Source organism: Balaenoptera acutorostrata, chromosome 2 (assembly GCF_949987535.1).
Source record: "Balaenoptera acutorostrata chromosome 2, mBalAcu1.1, whole genome shotgun sequence".
In the NCBI taxonomy this organism is placed as follows: domain Eukaryota; kingdom Metazoa; phylum Chordata; class Mammalia; order Artiodactyla; family Balaenopteridae; genus Balaenoptera; species Balaenoptera acutorostrata.
Window position 1 is genome coordinate 170365453 of NC_080065.1, and position 18905 is coordinate 170384357.

Consider the following 18905-nt stretch of genomic DNA (forward strand, 5'->3'; position numbering starts at 1 on the left):
TCTCGCTGCGGAGCACAGGCTCCAGACGCGCAGGCTCAGCAGTTGTGGCTCACAGGCCCAGTTGCTCCGCGGCATGTGGGATCTTCCCACACCAGGGCTTGAACCCTTGTCCCCTGCATTAGCAGGCAGATTCTCAACCACTGCGCCAGCAGGGAAGCCCAGAGACAATGTGTTTCTTAGTCATCATTTTCTATTGCCGTGATGAAGCGAGGTGGTAGTCAGTAGTTGTACAAAGGGAAAAAGATAACTTTACAAACTCCCAATTTATATACACAGGGAAATTCATCATTCATGTTATTTAAGCTAACTGGATGCAGTTTATCAGCTACATTGAGGAATGGTGAAGTGTCTATACAATTAACATGTTCGTTTCTGTCATGAGCTCCCTGTTGTTCAAGTGAGTTAATGGTCAGCACTCAACTAGGCACTTAGAGTCCATTATAAATCTGGACTAAACGTTTATCTGTGGCATCTTTATTCTTCTTTGGTGCCCTTAGACAGAAGTAGCTCTCTTATGTTTTGATAAATTCAAGTATTAAACAGGGCTAAGGTTTCACAAGTTCTTTGGCCTAAACATGGGGGTAAGGAGGACCAATGAGCTGGAGTACTTCTAGATTTGAGAATGGTCAGATTGAGGAAGAAGAGTCTTATACCAGAGGTGAAAGAAGACTGATTAGAATTACCTATTTTTAAAAATTCCAACCCTTTCCAACGTTCTAAAGTGATCATGAAGTACATGGGTATGCTAGGAAGTAAAGGAGTCAACCAAGAATATTCTGTAAGAGTTTGTGGATGGCAATAAAGAGGCAAGGAAGATAGAGAACAAACTAGAAAAGGCTTCGGTTGGCCATAATGAAGTCAGAAGGAGAAGAAGAATGACAGATGCAATGGGAAAGAGAAAGCAAGAATAGAGAAGCAAAAGGGAAAGTAGAAAAATGAGACAAATTTGGAGAAGGAAATGAGGAAGAAAACTGGGTGAAAGAGGGAAGCACTGATGGTAGACCACATGACACTCAAAACTTAACACGATGGAGCTTCCCTGGTGGCGCAGTGGTTGAGAATCTCCCTGCCAATGCAGGGGACACGGGTTCAAGCCCTGGTCCGGGAAGATCCCACATGCCGCGGAGCAAATGGGCCCGTGAGCCACAATTACTGAGCCTGCGCGTCTGGAGCCTGTGCTCCGCAACAAGAGAGGCCGCGATAGTGAGAGGCGCGCGCACCGCGATGAACAGTGGCCCCCGCTTGCCACAACTAGAGAAAGCCCTCGCAGAGAAAGGAAGATCCAACACAGCCATAAATAAATAAATAAATAAATAAAATTAAAAAAAAAAAAACTTAACACGATGCACATTTAACATGAGCCACCAATGGCCATGGTCATTACCCTCAAATAGTTTACAATATGTGTTTCAAAGACATTTATAAATTGAAAATGCCATTAAAATAAGTGCCAGGGTAAAAGTATTCATGGAATTGTATGGGAGAATAAAAAGTCTCCCGTCAAAGAGCCTTCTGAGACATAGGAAAAAAAAGAAAAACCTAAAAAGCATAAGACTCTTCCTATTTTCATTTCCAATGATACATCCCAATCTTGATGATCAATCAGTGATTTAAATGTCAACTATAAACCCAGTATGTTATGAGGTGCTATGCAGTATACTGGAGCAATAGAAGAGAGAGGACCTCAAACCCTCTGTTCCCTCAAATTGAAAGGCAGGCTTCCTGACCCCTCCAGACCACTACTGGACACAGGGAACACACACTAATGTTTCAGGACCCCAACCAACAGTCACCTGCTTTGTGATTACTTCCCTGACACATCCCCACTAACACCACTGACTTTGCTGCTCCTACGGGACATTACATACATTTCCTATTTTAACACATACCACAGTGCATTATAATTGTGATTGCAGATAGGTGTTCTAACAATTTAAAGAGAATGATGACTTTTTTGCTCTTTACATCTTGCTATTTCCCTTCTCATAATATTTCTTGAAGAGAAACCATAAAAATATAAACAAACGCAAAAAACAGAAAATATACAAAATGTGTGCTTTGCGGCTTAACACAAACTTAAGTAAAATTAGTTCTGACAGCATCCAGCATGACAAACTTCCATGGTACAAATGAGAATGGACCAAGGTTTGAGCAGGTACAGGAGACAATCCAGGCATGAACAACACCAAGAAAAGGTAGACAGGAAGTAACATGGTGTGTAGGAAATCACGAGACCAGTCTGATGGGAAGAGACTTAAACAAGACTGAAACTCACTTTCTAAACCTCCATCTCCAATTGGACAATTCGCAAGACACAGGTGCACCAAAGTGGCCTATTTATGCAATCCCTTTAATGGGGAGGAACAGTTTAAAATTTTACCCGTTTAGTTTGCCCCAAAAGCAACTATCAAATGTTAGCAGCACACAATGAAAGCTTACCTTTGTTAACGTAGTTAGGTCTCCCTCTCTCAGAACTAGCCCATTTAGCTCCAGGTTCCTTATTGCACCCGACGCACTTACACAGCATTCATGAGCTTTACACAACTGGAAGGTCACATCTTTATTTCTTATTGCAGGAACACAACTTCTGGAAACTTTATTTCTGTCACAACCTAAAGCAAAATTATTGTAAAATGAGTGATTTAAACCGTACATTTTATCATCATTAAAAAGCATCTAAAAAGAAAAAAAAGCATCTGCTCTGTGCTAAGGATTAGAAACGACTCCTGCCCTTAAAGCCTCATTAAGGAGGGACATGTATAAACTCAAAATTTCAATCACATGAGATAAAGAACCATAACCTTTATGCACAGAGGTTCCTATGGAGGCAAAAACTTATATCTAAGTGACCGCTTCATGATAACCCTGAAGTACAATCGAGAAAGCTGAGGGTCTGCAGGGTTGGAGGAGGAGGTGCAGTAACTGCAGAGGGAGCATCTGCGCAAAGACACTCAAGTCTGACACCTGCTGGGCACTGTAAACACTGCAGGTGGGGATGACTTAAGGCCAGGGGTCCAAGTGTGAGAAGGGACAGAAAATAGAGATGTTGGTCGAAGCAAGCCTGGGAGAGAGCATGGCTTGTATCCCACAGGTGATGAGCCCTGGGGCTACCACTGGCTGAGTAAGGGTGCCTCCGCTGATTAGAAAAAAGGCGCCCCGCTGCTGAAGGACCGATTAGATAAAGGGAGTGATCCCAAAAAGCTCCCCTTCCTCACGGCCAAAGAGCCCCAGGAGGCTTGGCCGAACACAGTTCAGACTATACGCCTCTGGGCAGAGCACACGCTGGGCGGCTAGTACGCACTAACTCTGTGTGGGCAAGTCATTAGCAGCATTATTTTAGGCGTATCTTTTCATGTTAGAAGATCACTCAACCCGAGTAGGCAGATGAACTTAGAGGAACTGAGTCCAGGGGCCGCGAAACCACCCAGGAGCTTCTGCCATAGTCCGGGCAAAATGTAATGTGGATGAAGAAGCAAATTTACGAGGAGGCCAAAATCTACAAGCTAGACCCACTGGATGAAAAACACAAAGAAAGTTCAGTGAAGGAACTCTGCAGAGAATGGGCTCTGCAATAAATTTTTCTTACAATCAAGGTAAAATATTAGGCAACATTAAGTACAGTGGCCTTTAAGGTCCCTTCCAGCTCTAATTTCTTTTGATTTCTAACTTATTACTCTGGTTAAGTAAAGTCCCTTCAGAGCTACAGAACAGTTCGTACACCTGAATAGGATGCAAAGAATAATCTGACTTCTCTTCACCAGGGGATGAGTTGAACTGTCCTTGCAGAAGAGATAACACACGGTGTGAACCCCAGATCCTAGAAAAGGGCCAGGCACACAATAAGTATTCAGCTTTTTGAAAACAAATGAACAATCATTTCCTCTCCTAGATCTTCACACCCTTCCTCTGCTGGCTACTTTCTTTCAGCTTATAAGCATCCCCAATATACCCACTGAAAAAGCTCTCAGACCTATGACTCTTTGGATCTTCTTGTGGATAACCTAAGTCTCTCCCATGCCTTCAAACACCTGTCCTCCCAAAAAGCCCAGATCTGTACCTTGGGCCCAGACCTGTCTACCAGGCCCCTCGAAAGCACTGAAGATGAAGTAAGATCCTCTCCCCAGCCCCAATCCCTTCCTACTGTGCTCTGTATCTCACAAAAAGATGCAGCTGTAAACTGTCACCCACGCTTGCTGCCCTCCCTTTTCTAACTGGTCACCAGGCCCCACCCATTCCCTCTCGGATCTCCGAAATCCAGTCCAACCTTTTACAACTTAAGTGGGACACATAGATTACAATTCACCCTGCACCCAATCAAGTGCTTTCCACATGGAGGTCCGAGTGAGTCTCTAAACCAGAAGTCCATCTCACTGTTGTTTAGCGTTTCCCACAGCCTTCAGGATAAACATCCAAACTTCTGACAGGACAAAGAAGGCCCTTTTCTGTTTGGCCCCAGTAGGTTTCCAGTATCAACTCTCATTTCTTTCCCAAAACCTGAGTTCCACTCGTGTACCTTAGTTTTGCCATATTTTCTTATATTTCTCAAACTTTGACACACACTGCTCCCTCCTGCCACCCCCAGGAGCTTCTATATATCCTGAGAAAGGATAGCACCTCCTCCAAGAAGTCTGAACTCTCCCTTCCAAGATTCTGTGCTCTGCAAAGGGGAAGGGGGGGGGAGGGATAAATTAGGAGTTTGGGATTAACATATACACACGACTATATATAAAATAGGTAATCAACAAGGACCTAATGCATAGCACAGGGAACTCTACTCCATATCCTGCAATAACCTGCACGGGAAAAGAATCTGAAAAAGAATGGATACATGTATAACTGAATAACTGTGCTGTACACGTAAAACTAACACAATATTGTAAATCAAGTATACTCCAATATAAAAAAAAATTAAATTAAAAAAACAAAGATTCTGTGCTCTGCAGCACCAGAACTCACTTCTTCCAGAGCACTGACTACTGTGCTTGTGTTTACTTGCCGCCCAGTAGAAGGGGAGATGACCTAGGGCATAAGCATCGTCTCCAGCAGCCCTTGGTTCTGACAACTCATTCAAGTGCCAAGATACTTTACACACATAACCTGCTTAATTAATTCTAAGAACCCACAGAAAGAGTGGTTTTTCATGTCATTTTACAAGTGTGGGGATTGCAGTTCAAAAGTAACCTGGGCTTCCCTGGTAGCGCAGTGGTTGAGAGTCTGCCTGCTAATACAGGGGACATGGGTTCGAGCCCTGGTCTGGGAAGATTCCACATGCCGTGGAGCAACTAAGCCCGTGCACCACAACTAGTGAGCCCGTGCACCTAGAGCCCATGCTCCGCAACAAGAGAAGCCACCGCAATGAGAAGCCCGCACACCGCAACAAAGAGTAGCCCTCGCTTGCTGCAAATAGAGAAAGCCCACGTGCAGCAACAAAGACCCAACGCAGCCAAAAGCATAAATCAATAAATAAAAATCAAAATTTTTAAAAACACAAAAACACCATCACAGAAATATCCAGAAAAATATTTCACCAAATAACTGGGCATGGTGGCCCAGACAAATTGACATGTAAAATTAACCACCTAAGCCATAGTTTTGCCATCTTTTACTGAGAAATTTGACTTATCTGAACTATTTTGATACCTAGAAGATACCTTCTAGAGGTAACACCCTCAGTTTTTGACATGGTAGGCAGCAGAGGGAAAGAGCCCATTTGCCCAGTCAGATGACACCTAAAAGGATAAAATGCTGTCTTCTCTCTCCAACCCACAAGGATGAATGCCAAAAACACATCACTTATATCTGCTTTAGCTAACATATGATAGGTCTGGAACAGACCTATGCTCCCAGCAAGTCTCATGAAATGCTGTTTCATTAAGTGGAGACTTTACTTGCTAAGATTAGAAGCAAAAGAGGGTGGTGGATGAGAAACTGCCCAAGGATATAAGTTCACGCAAGGGAGCAGGAGAGAGAATGGGTATCCGAAGATGTGCGCTCTGAGCCAACACTAATTCCACAGCATCAGGTTGTAATTCAGGGAGCCAAACTGCTGGGGTTTTTTTCCCCCTCTTTTTTTCCCCCAAAGAGGGACAAATCAAGCATACTGACAAAGGAAGAGCATTAGTCACCACAGATAAACTCCTTTTTACAGGTGATATCACAAATGATTTGGCTCAGTGTAGACTATGATTTGGCTCCACAAACCATAAGATAGAGCATTTCATGCCAGGTCCCTCCTCAAATATCCATGATAGGTAGAAATGTGGCATCAGTAGTTTTTGAAATCTTCCCAGGGGATTGTAATATGCAACCAGGGCTGAGAATCTGGAGATGTAGAGAGAATTTAAATTGAACTTTAGTTTAACAGTAAAACAAGCTCTGACTCTACTGGCTGGAGCTAGACAAGGGATATGGATTTAGTGGGATGAGAAGATAAAGAACACCAGGGAGTAAATCAAATGCTTTACACCTGTGCTTAGCTAATTGTTACTCAGATAATTCAGACAATCTTACAGCACCTGAACCCTGAAATTCCTTAGTTCTGTTTAAAAAAAAAAGTAACTCTTCAAGTACCTGAACTCTGAGAATCATGTAAATCATAAAGAAAAAGAAGAAATCTTACTTTCTGAATTAGTTGACTTCATATATACTGTTTCACTTTCATGATATTAACTAGATATCTTTCTTTCCATTTTATGTTTGAGGAAAGTAAGGCTTTAAAAATCTCAGTAATTTTCTCAAGGTCACTTGTTAAGGGTGTGGTAGGCAGCATAATGGCTCCTAAAAATGCCCTCACCCTAATCCCTAGAACCTATTAATGTGTTACCTTACATGGTAAAGAGGACTTTGCAGATATGACTGAAGTTATAGACCTTGAGAGAGAAAGATTATCCTGGATTACCTCATGGAACAAATCTAATTGCATGAGTCCGTAAAAGCAGAAAACCATTCCCAACTGTAGAAAGAGAAAGAGAGAGATGTCCTAATAGAAGCAGAATCAGAGAGATGCAACATGTTGGGTTTTGTAGGTGGAGAAAGGGGACTCTGAGTCAAGGACTACAAGTGACCGCTGGAAGCTGATAAAGTCCAGGGAACAGAAACACCCCTAAGAGCCTCCAGAAAAGAATGTAGCTCTGCCAACACTTTTTTTTTTTTTTTAACCATCTTTATTGGAGTATAATTGCTTTACAATGGTGTGTTACTTTCTGCTTCATAACAAAGTGAATCAGCTATACATATTCATATATCCCCATATCTCCTCCCTCTTGCGTCTCCCTACCACCCTCCCTTCCCTAACCCACCCCTCTAGGTGGACACAAAGCACAGGGCTGATCTCCCTGTGCTTTGTGGCTGCTTCCCACTAGCTATCTATTTTACATTTGGTAGTGTATATATGTCCATGCCACTCTCTCACTTCATCCCAGATTACCCTTCCCCCTCCCTGTGTCCTCAAGTCCATTCTCTATGGCTGAGTCTTTATTCCTGTCCTGCCCCTAGGTTCTTCATAACCGTTTTTTCTTTTTTTTTAGATTCCATAGATATGTGCTAGCATACGGTATTTGTTTTTCTCTTTCTGACTTACTTCACTCTGTATGACAGTCTCTAGGTCAATCCACCTCACTACAAATAACTCAATTTCATTTCCGGCTGACTAATATCCCATTGTATATATGTGCCACATCTTTATCCATTCATCTGTCGATCCTGCCAACACTTTTACTTGACTCAATTGAGACCAATGTCAGACTTGTAAGGTAATAAATTTCGGTTGTTTTGAGTCACTCAATTTGTGGTAATTCATATGAAAGCAATAAAAAACAAATACAGAGGTCCTACAAGAGCCAGGCTATATATTTATACTTAAGTATTTCTAAAATGAATTTAACCTTGTGATTGACAGCAGCAGCAGCTTCCAAGGGATCCCACCACACACCTGAGGCAAAAGCAGCCTAATAAAGAAGCAGTGACAGCAGCAGCTCACTGCCCCACACCTGGGGTAGAGGGGGATTTGATCTACTGTAGCAGCAGCATAGCCTGAATGGGAATGCATCCTCCTGGGGCACTAGTCCCATCAACATTAGTCTAATCTGCTAGCATCTGCTGTGCCAACAGGCCCAACATATACAAACCCTCCAACTCAGCAGCATTAAGTGAGCCAGGCTCAGTGTTTCCTGAAACGCATATCCAATGGCACTGGAAAGCCCAGATATCACCTACTGTTATGAAAACATAAAAAAACAATAACAGAAGACTGGGAACTTCAGAAAGAAAAGGGGAACAATGGAATGGGTGAAAACAAATGGGGTAAATATAAGAGACTATCATTAGCCTCATGAGTTTCTTAAATTCTATATGATGGTCAAAGCAAAAATTATGACACCATCTGATGTGGTTCTCAATGTATCTAAAGGAAATACTACAGAAAATCATACTTTAAAACTGGGGAATACTAAGAGACCTAAATGGAAGTAACATTTTGAAACTTCACTTGAAATAATAAAACACTGATTCCAGTAGGCTATGATAAGTTACATATGTATAGTGTAATGCCAAAAGCAACCACTAAGAAAACTATACAAACAGTATACACAAATGATTATAAGTAAATTAGATTAAAATGGACTTATTAAAAAATGTTTAAGTAACCCACAAGAAGACAAAATAAGAGAAACACAGGAGTGAGAAACTAAGGTAAAAGACAAAACAAAAAATAAAATGGTAGATCTAATCTTTAACATAGCAATAATTACATTAACTGTAAATGATCTAAATAACCAAGTCAAAGACCGAGATTGGAAGAGTAGATGAAAAAATCACAAGCATGATCCAACTATATACTGTCTATAAGAAGCTTACTTTAAACATCATGATATAGGTAGTTCAAAGTAAAAGGATGAAAAAGATATATCATATGAACATTAATCAGAAAAAGCAGGAATGGCTATATTAATACCAGATAAAGTAGATTTCAGAGCAAAGGAAATTATTAGGGGCAAAGAGGGTCATTACATAAAGATAACAGGAATAATCCACCTAGATGACCTAGTGATACTAAATGTGTGCGCACCAAACAACAGAACTTCAAAACACATGAAGCAAACACTGAAAAAGGTAAAAGGAGAAACTTTTAAATCCACAATTATTATTTGAGACTTCATCACAGCAATTTATAGAACTACCAGAGAGAAAAATCAGCAAGGATATGGAAGAACTGAAAACATCATCAGTCAACAGCATAGAACTGACATTTAAAGAACACACGCAATAAAAGCAGAATACATATTCAAGTGTCCATGGAACATTCACTCATATACCATATACTGGGCGATAAAAAAACATTAGCAGATTTAAAAGAATTAAAATCATAGAGAGTATGTTCTCCAGCCATAATGGAATCAGACGAGAAATGAATAATAGAAAGACAACAGGAAATTCTTCAATCACATGAAAACTAAACATCACAATTCCAAATAACTCATGAGTAAAAAGTCAAGGAAAAAATTTTAAATGCATAGAATAAAAGAAAATGGAGCTGTAACAGATCAAAGTTTGTGGAATGAAGTGAAAAGGAAGTTTATAGCACTAAATTGGGAAAGTAAATATTACAAAGCAATAATCTAATTTTCTATATTAAAATAGTAAAAACGGAAGAGGAAAAAACACTATAAACAAGCAGAAAGAAGGAAATAATAAAGATGAAACAAAAATCCATGAAACTGAAAACAGGAAAATAGGGGGGAAAAAAATCAATGAAACAAAAGGCTGGTTCTTTGAAATAAACAATCTAATCAATAAAGATATAGCAAGACTGATCAAGATAAAAAGAGAGATGGCACAAATCACAGATATCAGAAATGCAACCAGGGATACCATGACATATCCTGCAGGTTAATAAGGGACAAGTTATTACGAACAAGTCTACACTATAAATTCAAAAATGTAGATGAAATGGACCCATGCTTCTACACCCAAAACTACCAAAACTCAGCCAAGATGAAATAGATAATCTCAATTTTCCTGTAACCATTAGAAACACTGACTTTTCATTTAAAAACTCCCAAAAGAAATATTCAGGCTTAGATGTTTCACTTTTACCCAAGACTTAAAGAATTAACACCAATTTTACATGACTTGATAAGAAATAGAAGTAGAGGGAACAGTTCCTAATTAATTTTATGAAGCCAGTATTACCTTGATACCAAAACCAGACAGGGATAGTATAGAAAGAAGAAAACTACAGACCAATATTTTTTATGAAATTGCCTGTAAAAATCATCAGCCAAATATTAGCAAATTAAATCCAGAAATATATAAAAAGAATAATATACCATGACCAAGTGGTTTTTATTCCAGTTACGCAAAGTTGGTTAAATATTTGAAAATCAAACAATGTAATCCACCATATCCAATAGATTAAGGGGGAAAAGTCATGTAATCCTATCCATTAATGCAGAGAAAGCATTTGACAAAATCCAATCCCATTCATGATTTTAAAAAAAGAAGAAAGAAAACTCCAAGCAAACTAGGAATAGAAAAGGAACATACTGAAACTCATAAAGATGATCTACAAACAACCTATACCGACATTATATCTAACTGTGAAAGACTGAATGCTTTCTCTGTAAGATCAGAAACAAGGCACCGATATCTGCTCTCACCACTTTTATTAAATATATTACTGGAGGTTCTAGTAAGAAAATAAAGCAAAAATAAAGAAATACATAAATTTAAAATTTAAGTTTTTAAAAAGTTTATTTAAAAGATAAAAGGACTATTCCTACTATGTTGAATAGGAAGGAATATATCCTACTGAATGTTGAATAGTAATATATCCTATTATATTGAATAGGGAAAAGTAAAACTGTCTACATCTGAAGATGAGATGATAATCTAAATGGAGACAATACCAAGGAATCCACAAAAAGCTTGAGAAATAATATTAGTTTGTAAATGTTTTAGAGTACAAGATCAACACAATTTTATCAAATTATATATAACAAATGTGTAGAAGCTTAAATAAAAATATGTGACGCCATTTACAACTGACCTAAATAAATACTTAAATATAAGCCCAATAAGACATTTATAGGACCTCTATACCGAAAATTACAAAATGCTGATGAAGAAAATTTTAAAAGTCCCGAACAAATAGGGAGACATACCTTGTTCATGGATCAGTAAACACAACGTAATAAAGATGTCAATTCTCCCCAAGTTAAGAGGCTTAACACAATTACTCTTAAAATGCCCTCAAGGTTTTTGTGGATATAGACAAGCTTCTTCTAAGATTTATATGGTAAGAAGAGGCTGAAGAATAGCTAAAACAATTTGTAAAGGAAGATTAAAATGGGAGGAATTAATCTACCCAATTTCAAGATTTTGCAGTAATGATGGAGGCTAGATACATAGATCAATGGAATGGAACAGAGAACCCAGAAAGAGACTGACATAAATACATTTAACTTGTTTTTGACAGCAGTGCAAAAGCTATCAAGGAAGAATAGACTTTTCAAAAAATGGTACTGAAACAGTTGGACATCCCTCGACAAAAACAAACAAACAACAAATGAACCTTAACCTAAACCTTACACACCTTACACAAAAATTAAATCAAAGTGGATCATAATCTTAAATGTAAAAGCAGGACATTTTTAGGAAAAAAAAAATAGGAGAAAATCATTGGCATCTACAACTAGGTGGATAATTCTTAGACTTGACACCGAAACTATGATCAATAAAAGCAAAAACTGATAAATTGGATCTCATCAAAACGAGTTAAAAATGCTTCATAGAAGATCCTTTTAAGTGGATGAAAACTCAAATTACACAGTGGGAAAACATATTTGAAAATCCCAGATGAGACAAATGACTTGTATCTATAATATACAAAGAACTCTCCAAACAACTTTAAAAAATCCAACTAGAAAATAAGCAGAAGACAGGAACAGACATTTCATGGAAGAGAATATACACATGGCAAAGAAGCACATGAAAAGATGTTCAACATCGTTAGCCATTAGGGAAATGCAAATTAAGACCATAATGAGATATCAGAGAATAACTAAAATTAAAGTATAGTGACAACATCAAATGCTGGCGAGTACGTAGAAGAATTATATCACATCACTGGCGGGAAAATAAAATGGTTTAGCCACTCTGAGAAACAGCTTGACAGTCTCTTTTAGTCCTAAAAGTAGATTCACCCTACAATGCAGTAATTGTACTCTTGAGCATTTATCCAAAGGAAACAAAAACTTAACGAAGTTCCCACAGAAACTTACACATAAATGTTCATAGCAGTTTTATTTATAATAGCCCAAAACTGGCAACTACCCAAATGTCTTTCAATGGGTGAATGTTGAAACAAACTGTGATAAAATCTTATGATAGAATACTACCGAGCAACAACAAGGAACAAATTATTAACATATGCAAAAATTGAAATGAACTTCAAGGGAATGATGCCGAGGGAAAAATTTTAAAAAGCCAATCTCCGAAGATGAAGTAATTCATGATTATGTTTACATATTATTCTTAAAACAACAAAACTGTGGAGATGGAGAACCGATTAGAAGTTGCCAAGGGTTAGAGATGGGGGTAGAAGGTACAGCGGGGGAACTTTGTGAGGTTTTTGTGGTCCCAGTACAAATAATACAGCAATCTTGGTTTTAATCCCTAAAGAGTTTTAAAAGCAATTCCTAATAAAGAGGTGTCCAGATATTTAGCAATGGCAGCAGATTAGAGGTATAGCTCCCCAACATGACAACTTCGAAAGAGATCTATACTATCAATACTAATTTAATGTATATGTTAATTTTTAAAAGGCCAGTCACAATACTTAAATGGTACATATCTTAACGATATTATTCTGGGTATCCAGCTACACCAGATGGACTAGCAGGATTCTCTGTACATTCAATTCTTATTTAAGACAGTAAATCTTATAATAAGACAGTGAAAAAAAGAAAAAGAAAAATAACAAACCTCAACTACAGTTGGATGTTCTCATAGGAAGATGAGGTGAAAATATGTAGCAGCGGTTCAAAAGCTTAAGCAGTGGCACCTAAATTTGGCTGCACATTAGAATCATCTGAAGCACTTTTTAAAAACCCTCACACCGACGGTTGGTCATCCTAGACCAATAAAATCATTTTAAATCTCCTCAGACGATGCCAATGTCTAGCCAGAACTGAGAACCAGCGGACTAAGCAGAAGGGGATGTTTCTACAAAGATCTCTTAACAAGAAGTCCTTTCACCCAATCAGATTTACCTCCCCGTAAAGGGGTAAAGAAGGCTAGATGTTGTCCATACTTGCTTAGCTTTAATTAGCACTTGTGACTTGCCCAAAACCTACATCATGTTTCCCCTAAATTTCATGTTATTCCCTAAATTTTTCAAACCCAGGGCTAAGGGGTTTGCCAGGATGAGATTTTAAGTGCTCACACAGGGGAAGTCCCTGGCAAACCAGGACAGCGGTCACTCTACACTGAAATGTAAAGCATCCTAAATAACGCTGCCACTGCTCCCAGATACTAGTCTGTGCCAACCAGTGGAGAAAAGGCATTCTCCATTACTACCACGGCAAATGCTCCTGTACTTGCCTTGGCCAGTCCCTATCTTTTCCAGGCGCCACTCCCCTTCAACTGCTGGTGGACGTTTTGGCCAGCTGACAATGCAGATACTTTCAAACTTTAAGGTGAATAAAAATCATCTGGAGGGCCTGTTATAACAGAGATCACTGAGCCCCACCAGAGTTGCTGATTCCATAGGGCTGGGACCGGGCCCTAAAACTTGAATATCTAACACATTATCAGGGGACGCTGGTAAAGCTGGTCAGGTAAAGTCTGGTAAAGCTGGTCAGGAAAAAGAAACCCGACGTGTCAGATCATGAAGTACGGAAGGGCAAGCCCGCCGGCAGTCCAGGCCCGGGAGGACCGGGTTCCCCAGCCCTACAGAGCCAACGGCAGCCCGGCTCGGGCGCCCCTCGGAAGCACGGGGTCCCCGCGGCCGAGTCTGCACCCCCGGCCGGCCCCGGCTCCCCTCTGCCCACCCTGCGCGCGGGGGCTGGAACGGCCGCGGAGAACCACGGCGGGGCGGGAAGGGGGGCTCCAAAGAGGGTCTGGCGACTCGAGTCGCTCCGTTTCTCGGTGGGCTCAGCGCGCGCCGTGGGGGAAGAGGGGCGGGGGTCCGGGAAGAGGGGGCGGGCGGCACTCACGTAGACCGGCAGCGGCCACGGGTAGACGGCGGGCTCGGCCCCCACGGGCGACTCCAGCCTCAGCTCCAACTTCTCCCCCATGTCTTCGCGCGCGGCCCCCCCCCACCAGGCTAGTCTGGCGGTTAGGGGAGGGGCGGGGCGCCGCCGGCGGGGGCGGGGCAGGCGGGCGGGCGGCTGAGGGGAGGGGCCTGGCCTGGGCTCAGCCGGCGCCGCCGCCGCCGCCGCCGCCGCCGCCGCCGCCGCCGCCGCCGCCGCGCTCCCGTCCGGCCCCCGGCTCCCTCTTTGTGGTCACCGGTCCGGGGCCTCCAGCGCTGCTGCCAACTCCGGCCGGTGTGAGGGGAGCACAATGAGCCGGGGCCGGGCTGAACCACTCACTCGTGGCGAGCACCGCCCACCCCGTGGACACGCCCCCTCCCACGCACGCACGCACGTCTTCGGCTGTCCCCGGCCACCCCCACCGGCCCGAAGTGGGGACCCGGGGAGACACCTCGGGGCCTGGGGTGGCGGGTTCGACTCCCGCCCTTGATGTACCGTGACACCTCCCCCCCCGCCCCCAATAATAAGACTATAATTCCTCATTAAATATGACAGCCGGAATCCCGGCTTCTGTTCACAAAAATGCCATGTATTTAGCCTATGCTAGGCACCAGACCCTGGACGCTCAGTACTGGCAAAAAAGGAAATGCCCTGCCCTCATGGCGCTGCCATTTTAATTGGAATAGTAGTGACAATGGTCAAGGGAGAAAATAAAGTGTCATCATCGCCACGGGGATGGTTAATCTCACGTGTGCACTGCGTGGGGCCCCGGCAACCACAAACATTATTCCAGATGTGACCAGGAAGGTATTTTTCAGAACAGATGAACACTGAAATTGGTCCACTTTGAGTAAAGGAGATTGTCAATGCCGCGGCGTGGGTGGGCCTCATCCATCAGTTGAAGGACTGGAGAGAAAAATGAGGTTCTGTAGAAAGAGGGAACTGTTCCTCCAATGGCCTTGGGACATCAGCTCTTGCCTGTGTCTCCAGCCCAGAGTCCTGCCCTGACTTGCCTGCCTCATGGTCACATGAGTCAACTCCTTAAAACAAAACTATATATGCAAAAATACTGAATATATACAAGCCTATTAATTTGTATATGTGTGTATAGATATTATATATATGTATACACATGTTTATATGTGCGTGCGTTTGTAGTATATGTGTAAGTACTATATACAGTATACATACAAGCCTATATATTTGTGTGTATATATTGTATACATGTATGTATGTGTATATATATAGTATACATATTATAAATGTGAACATGCTGTATATATACACACACCCATATATTGATATATGGGTGTGTATATATACAGTATATGTACACTGTATGTATGTATGTATACAGTGTATATTTATATATAGGTGTGTATATATGTTGTATACCTGTATCTGTATATGTTTCTAGGTATTATATGTATATCTGTATATACTATTATATACACACTTGCGTATGTATTTATATGTATGTGTATGTACATGTGCATATTTACATATAGGCATGTATGTGTGTGTATACATTGTATATATGTATGTGTCTATATCTTATATATATGATATATGTATGTATATATACGATGAATTTATATATACAGTACCTATATATTTCTACGCTATATGCTTTCATATGTAGGTGTATATGTGTGTCTATATGTATGTACGTGTATGTATTGCATATATTATATGTGTATGTATGTATACTGTCTATATACACACCTAAATATCTTTGTATGTGTGTATATATGTATGATATATATGTACCTAAGTGTGTATATTGCATGTGTTATACGTATATGTACATACTATATATATACAAACTATTCATTTTATATGTGTGTATGTATAGTGTATATGTCTTTGTGTATTGTATATATTATGTGTATATGTGTGTATACATACTGTATATATACCAACTATGCATTTTATATGTGTGTATGTATAGTGTATAGGTCGGTGTGTATTGTATCTATTATGTGTATATGTGTGTATACATACTGTATATATACAAACTATGCATTTTATATGTGTGTATGTATAGTGTATAGGTCGGTGTGTATTGTATCTATTATGTGTATATGTGTGTATACATACTGTATATATAGAAACTATGCATTTTATATGTGTGTATATATGTATGTGTGTATTGTATATACTATATGTGTCTATGTGTGTATGCATACGGCATATATACACAGCTGTCTATTTTTGTATGCGTGTACATATGTGCGTGTGTGTGTATATACACACACACACCCTATGGATTCTGTTTGTCTGGAGAACCCTCACTGATACGGACACTTATGACAATTGAGTAGCTGCTCTTTGCCAGCCAGGGAGCCAAAGGCTTGTCCTTTCGGTGTCTGCCTTAAGTGTCCCAAGTCCCGGGAGGGAAGGGGATGCGGCTCCTACCAGCTGAGGTGCCTCAGGGTCAGAGAGGCGCACAGGGCGGGGGGCTGGAGCCTGGTGGAGCCCAGGTGGAGTTCTAGCAGCAGTACAGCCTAGCAGTCCCACTTCCCCGGGTGCTTCTCACAAAGACGCCGAGGGAGCGACGGGATCTGAAGGAGGGGATGAGGAAGCTTCCGTGGGTCCGCAAGCCCAGACCAAGGCTGACTCGTCAAGGGTGTTAGAGGTCAGGACTGTGGTTACCCTGGGGGTGGGCTTACACAGAGCCATTCACATTCTGAAAAAGTATCCATTCTGCTCTTGTTTGTATGTTTACCCCCCTCCCCCAAATCTTTTAAAAACAGACTCTCTTGGTTGCTGGGAACACACACGGGGAAGTTGTGTGTGAGGGGGTGTGATCCAGGGGACAGGGAGGAGAAGCCCCCCACTCGTAGGGCAGGAGTGGCTCAGCTTTGTGAGCTGAGGATGGCCCACGAGGTCCCAGAGAGAAGGGTCCCTGCTCCGTCCCTGCTCTGTGCACCCCATTCCCAGCCTGAGAAGCCCAGAGCCACCCCCCCCACCCCCCACCCAACACACACACACCAGGGAGGAGAGCCAGTCACCCTGGCTCCCAGGCTCCGGCTCCAAGGCTCCCGGCACTAGGAGCTATTTTCAGCTTTCATGCCCTAGGACACGGCCAGAGCTGTAGTCTCCGGAAACTCTCTGTCTCTCGCCTGCCCTCCCTCCCTCCCTCCCTCCCTCCTCTGCTTCTTCCCCTCCCGCTCCATCTGTCCTCCCCTCCACCCTGCATTTCTACACAGGATGGCTCACAGACAGCTGCTCCCCGCGCCCACCTGCCACCATTCGATGGATGTCAAAGCAAGCCCTGGGGACTTCCCTGGAGGTCCAGTGATTAAGACTCCGAGCTTCCACTGCTGGGGGCGCGAGTTCGATCCCTGGTCAGGGAAATAAGATCCCACATGCCGCACGGCACGGCCAAAAAAAATAAATGAATAAAAAATAAACTTATAGTGATGAAACAGCCCTAGTGGTGCAAGGATGGGACGTATAGCTCTATGATATAGAATAAAGGTCCGGAAACAGATATATGAGAACTTGCTATGACAGAAAGTGGGGAAATTAAGGAGTTTTCAATAAATGGCATTAGGACAATTGCATATCCATGTGGGAAAAAGTAAATTAGAAAAAAATAAGCAAGCCCTGGTCAGGTGTGACCTTGGGCCCAGGGCCATTGGCACACGTTGTCATGTGGGACGTTCTTCCTTCGACTCCTCCCTCCCTCCTGTGTCACTGTCACTTCCTCCAGAACCTTCCTGGACTCCCCTACACAAGCCCGGGTGTGCCCTCACCCGCCCTGGATCGCCAGAATTCCAATCCCGGCCCACCCTTCCCCGCCAGGTAAAGAACTGTGCATGGTCGATAAGACCGTAGAGGTCATTGGCCATTGCTACTGCAGCTGGAATTGTTACTGTGTTTAGATAGGGTGACCAACACCCGCCCCCAGTTTGCCCAGGACCGCTCAGGTTTGAGCGCTGGAACTCTGGGGAAACCCTCAGTCGCGGGGAACCCCAGAAGGCTGGTCAGCCTATTTAGGACGGATCTTTCACTTGATCTCCCAACCCCCGAGAGCTAGAAAGGGCATCTCCCCCCTCCTTCCATTGTAACCTTCATTCATTCATCCACTCATCCCTTTATTCAACTCCTTTATTCAGAAAGTATTTAGGAAGCATCTACTGCACAGCAGACACTCTTCTAGGTGCTGGGGACATAACCGCATCCCTGTCCTCAAAGAGCTCACGTTCTAGCGAGGGCAGTAAACTGAGAAGGTGTGACTTATGACATGGGGATGAGAGAGGGGTCTCGGAGACCACTGCAGGGCAGGGGAGGTGGGAGAGGAAAGGGGCAGTTCTAAGTGCAGACGCTGACAGGATTGGGGCAGACCTTGCCCTGGGCCAGGCTGGTTGCTTCAACACAACTGTCCTCGCCCAGGGCCATCCTGCCGCCGCCTCACCCAGTTCTTCCGTGATGTGTGGGGAAAATCTGTGGTTGTCACAACTGGGGGGGAGGGGCCCCTGGAATCAAATGGGTGCGGCCAGGGATGCTGCTAAACCCCACACAGTGCCCAGGAGGGGCCCTCAGCAGAGGATGACCCGCCCCGAATAACCCCAGTGCCGCGGGGGAGGCCCTGCACTAATATGATTCAGACCCGCTGGTGCCCCCAGCTTCCTGCACAGGCAGGGACTC

At 42.5% G+C, this 18905-nt stretch overlaps 1 long non-coding RNA gene across 1 annotated transcript in view; it reads right to left on the reverse strand.

Annotated features, from left to right (window-relative positions):
* Positions 1–14572, reverse strand: part of LOC130707110 (uncharacterized) — a 37529-nt gene extending 22957 nt beyond the window's left edge. Inside the window, exons 1-2 of the long non-coding RNA XR_009007116.1 lie at positions 14214–14572; positions 2440–2612 (exon numbers count right to left, since the gene is read on the reverse strand). This is a non-coding gene — a long non-coding RNA (uncharacterized LOC130707110). The remainder of the gene's footprint in view (positions 1–2439; positions 2613–14213) is intronic.
* Between the last annotated feature and the right edge of the window lie 4333 nt (positions 14573–18905).